This window comes from Haplochromis burtoni, unplaced genomic scaffold (genome assembly GCF_018398535.1).
Source record: "Haplochromis burtoni strain Fernald_Lab_line unplaced genomic scaffold, NCSU_Asbu1 Contig_130, whole genome shotgun sequence".
Taxonomy (NCBI): domain Eukaryota; kingdom Metazoa; phylum Chordata; class Actinopteri; order Cichliformes; family Cichlidae; genus Haplochromis; species Haplochromis burtoni.
In genome coordinates this window covers 1,450,837-1,455,521 of record NW_024582491.1, presented here as the reverse complement: position 1 = coordinate 1,455,521, position 4,685 = coordinate 1,450,837, and positions in this window count along the sequence as shown.

Genomic DNA, 4,685 nt, shown 5'->3' with positions numbered 1-4,685 from the left:
ACACACACACACACACACACACACACACACACACACACACACACACACACACACACACACACACACACACACACACACATCTCATTCACCCAATCACAAACACATTCATACAGCCTTTTTATCCATGCCTAAAGCGGCTTTTTGCTTGCAATCATAAGGAAATGTTGCCGATGTGCTGGTTTTCAGTCAGGCTTGATAACATAGTTTAAGTGTACAGGATTCTCTAGAGTCGTGTTCTGAATGTGCAAAAGGTTTCAGAGACAGGCAGAAGTCTTGTTTAGTTTGTAGTCAATTATTTTGTTTTATGGCCATTATTTGTACACTGTTCTCAAATAAATATTAAAAATTACTGTAGAGAAAAATCAATATCATTATCAACAAACACATTCTTTATGTAAGTTCAAGGTGTATATAAATTAAAATAAGTGAAAGAACAGGTGAAACATGCACATTTAAAGAAGTTATTTCCCCCAAAAAAGACAAAGAATAGATTGATATTAGACAGAACTGTCAACTCATTTCCTTTCAAACCTGGCCTCAGGCAAATGCAAAACAGAACAGTAAATCAAGCCAATACGTGCAGCAGGGATTACAGCAGGGAATAGCAAGAGTAGCTACTCAAGAGCAATACAGATTACCTGAGAGCCTGGCTGCATTAAAGTGCAGCACTTATTAATTAGTTATTTTATTTTTGTGTTTGAAAACAAGTTCACCATGAACTGATGTAGATCAGATACAAAAAGCCACAAAAATATCACAGAATACAGGATAATTGAAACGTCAATGAAGCGGCTTTTTACTGGGAAAATACACCAAAATGCGAAACCTCATCCCGTGGTTTAGTTTTTTGTACACAGTAATCAGGAAGAGGAAACAGACTGTCCTTGGCAATACCAATGTGGAGAAATAACAGTGCAATAAATAAAATCTCTGTTCTTTTTTGTCCCTTTGATGGTGGTGTACTGCATAAAAAATAAACAGCAGCCCGTTGAGTCATTCGACATCCCAATTAAAGTATATGGTTTTGTAGAACAGACATCACCTTTGTCGGCTTGCATTGGTGACTAAATCTAAAATTCTGCCAATTTAAATAATGATTGATTGTATTTGTTTTTTGGGTTATTTTGCCCCTCCTTGCACATGTCCCAGCATGCATGCAGGTAAATATGAGTACAAAGAAGCAAACATATCGATTCGAGGTCTATTCCAGGAAGGTCACATTTTTTTCTGTACATGATTATTTAACTTTGTTCACTTGTATTTACATTTCTATTTATTTTATTTTGCTTTTTTGCATGTTGTTTTTATCCGATTGTTCCTTATCAGATCCACTCCTGCATGTGATGGGGACATTAGCATTTCCTTATGAATGACCTGCATGACACTGCTCAAATATTACAGAGCTAAAAATATGCTTTATCATGTGGCTGAATGCAGTTTCTTTGAACGCTGTATTCTGTAAATCAAGAAATATATTACAGACGTTTACAAAGCAGTGCAAACAGCCTCAGGTCTTCTGCCAGAATATGGGGCTTTTTTTCCCCCTTCAACAAAAAGTCCCTTGAAGATGTATAACTGTGACCAAAAATACCAAGAAAAAGTCTCACTGAAGGATTATATGATGCAGAGACACATTTAGTGTTGTAAAAGCATGTGCTACAAGATTTCTTTGACTGACTGAGCTTTTTCTTTGAAAACTATTTTAGTAAGTGCAGCAGATTGGCTGCTCTTACTGATTAGACATTGTGCTTTCTGGTAATTAATGTTATTGAACTCCAGTCAAATTTTGTTTAACTTGTTCGAATGCCACAAGTTACAACTCTAATGCACCTATAACAATAATGGATGACTGATCCGTCTTCTTCCCCCAATGTGTTGGCACTGAATCCTCTCCACTTCAACCAAATTCTGTTCAATTTGGATTAGCAGCTAATAGAAAACACCCTGACTGCAGTAATTATGGCATTTTCTATAAGACATTCTATAATTGATACATGTATATTTGTGCATACATGTATCACTCTGCTAAATCCATTAAATTGAAGATGTATTCGAGGGGGTTTCTAAGGTGGCTTCATTAACCATGTTTTAGCATTTCCATACTAATTTGGTTAAGGAGATATGCATGCAAAGCCTACCACTGAGCTGTTTACTTTTTAAACTATTAAGCTCCAAAGAAGCACTATAGGGCAATTTAATTATCTAATAGTGCAGAAGAGAGATGTTAATTTTTTCACTCTGTCTTTTCAAGTGGTGAGTCATCAAACTTTTTCTTCTCTTTGGATTTTGTTTCACAGCAACAAAGCAAATGTCAGCGCTTCTACCTTTTTCAGCATGAAAAACATCAAAACTGTGTTAATACTTGAAGCGTGCTGGTGGACGGTCTTTAACACGGGCATGTCAGAAGCATCCTTTATGTAAACAACTTCCTCATCCACAATTAACCAGAGCTCCTTAAACATGACGGCTTTCATCGAACCATTCAGCATGTTGGGTTTAATCCATGAATACTTAGATACAAAAGCCTTTACCTTATGAAATACTGTGGATTCTACACTATTTAAGTACAACTTTTTATTTAAATAAAAGAAGGTCACAAGCAAGCCAGAGAACCCCAGAGATTTACTCACTATCTCACCGAGCCTTTCCTGTGTGATCCTTCTAATCTACTTTTTTTCTGACTTTATTGCTTCTTACAAAGTGGACTCCATACTACTTGAAGGATACAGGAAACGCTGACTGGTCAAACTGTTCAACTCCACCACCCGGGGTCGTTCTGAGTGGAGTTTGCATGTTCTCCCCATGTGTGCACGGGTTCTCTTCAGGTACTGCAGCTCCCCAATCTGAAGACATGCAGTTGATTTGATTTGATTTGATTGATTAGCATTCAAATTCAAATCTCAGTGAAAACAGTGAAAAAACAAACAAACAAACAGTGAAAACAGAACAAAAATCTACCATAAAGAAAGAAAGCATGAGACAAGGCTAATCAAAAGGTATTGGCTGAAGCATTTGCTTAGTGGGGTTAGGTTAATTGGTGACTAAATTGCCCATAGGAGTGAATGCGAGTGAAAATGATTGTGTCTCTTTGTGTTAGTCCTGTAACCCTGGCGACCTGTCCAGGGTGTCTTGCCCTATGATAGCTGGGATAGACTCCGGCCATCCTGCGACCCCGATAAGCACGAGTGGAAGAGAATAGATGTATGGATTTCTTATTGCTTTGTCTGAAATGCTAATGTAACACATAGGGGGGCTAAAGCAGTCACACCAGAATGTCCTGCTAAACAGAAAGATTCTTTAAAATACAAGGGGGAGCAAGCGAGTCAGATACCCAAGGCACAGAGATGAAGCAGGTCTGATCATAAACAGGTTATTACTAGGCCAGGGAGCACAAATAAAAACACCCTTAAAATGTACGTAATAAAATGTTGTCAATCTACTAAAACTAAATAAAAAAAATTCTAAAACCCGTAAAACTACCATTTTCTACATTCACAAAAAAAAAAAACAAACCCTGCTATAATTATGCCACATGTTCATTATGGGTCCATCAGCAGGCCAAGAATTCCTTCCTTAGAGCAGAGTCCAGGCCAGCCTCGTCTTCGGCAGACAAGGAAGAGCCTCCCATCTTCTTGTCCTTCCACTGGCACATCACATCCCTGCCCAGCTTGCGTTCTGCACCCGAACCCATCATGCGACCACCGCCACAGCTCCCCTTGCGCCGGTGTCCTGTAAAATAACAAATAGGGGCCAGAATAATGGTCCCAGAAGCGGCCCTGGCTCATGGCCATGGCGACCCTCTCTCAACCCAGCTGCACCCAGTAAACAACAATAGAGAGGTAAACCTCTACCTTGCTGCCAATCACACGCGTTGTCTCCTACTGTTGCCGTTCCATGAGGTCAGGACTGGGTCGCCGTGTCACGCTGGCCATCTAGCATTAACTTTCCAGTCTGGGGCTTCCCTCCTTCAGTACGCAGCTAGCCTGCATTTAAAAGGTCTTTATGCAGCTGATAGGCCACCTCTGGACACACCCATGCCTCAGCAGGTGGTCCCTATTAGCTAATTTGTCCCATGTGTAGCCAGTCCACAGTGGATTAAAAACTATGTCACATAAAACACTAAAAACCATGCAATAGAAACAGAATAAAACCATGCAAATAAAACGACACTCATAAATAAACACTAAAAATCAGAATAAAAACAATATACAAGATAAATACAAATTTCCACTGTGTGACACTAAGACAGTTTGAAATCTTGATAGTGTTTCAGATTTGGGTCCAGGTTTTGAAAATCACATCACTGCAGGAACCTATCACCTTATAAACGTATTGAAAATTGAAACATCCCTATATTAAACCGGAGCTGAGGAACTAGTTAATCCTTTCATCTTAATGAAATCTTTATCAACTTAGACTACAGCAACGTCCTATTAGCAGTACTGTCAAAATATGGTGCTGGAGTCAGAGTTTGTCTATGTCCAAGAAATCTAACATTTCACACCACTACTCAGGTTACTTCATAGGCCCATTTTTAGTATGCTATAAATCACTTAATGGTTTGGGCCCCGAGTACATCTCCCTCTCACTGGTTTATTGATTTTGTGACGTGCATTGATTTTATGTTTGCCCATGTTTTTATCTTCATATTTGTTTCTTCTTTTAATTTAGCAACACTGAGTTTA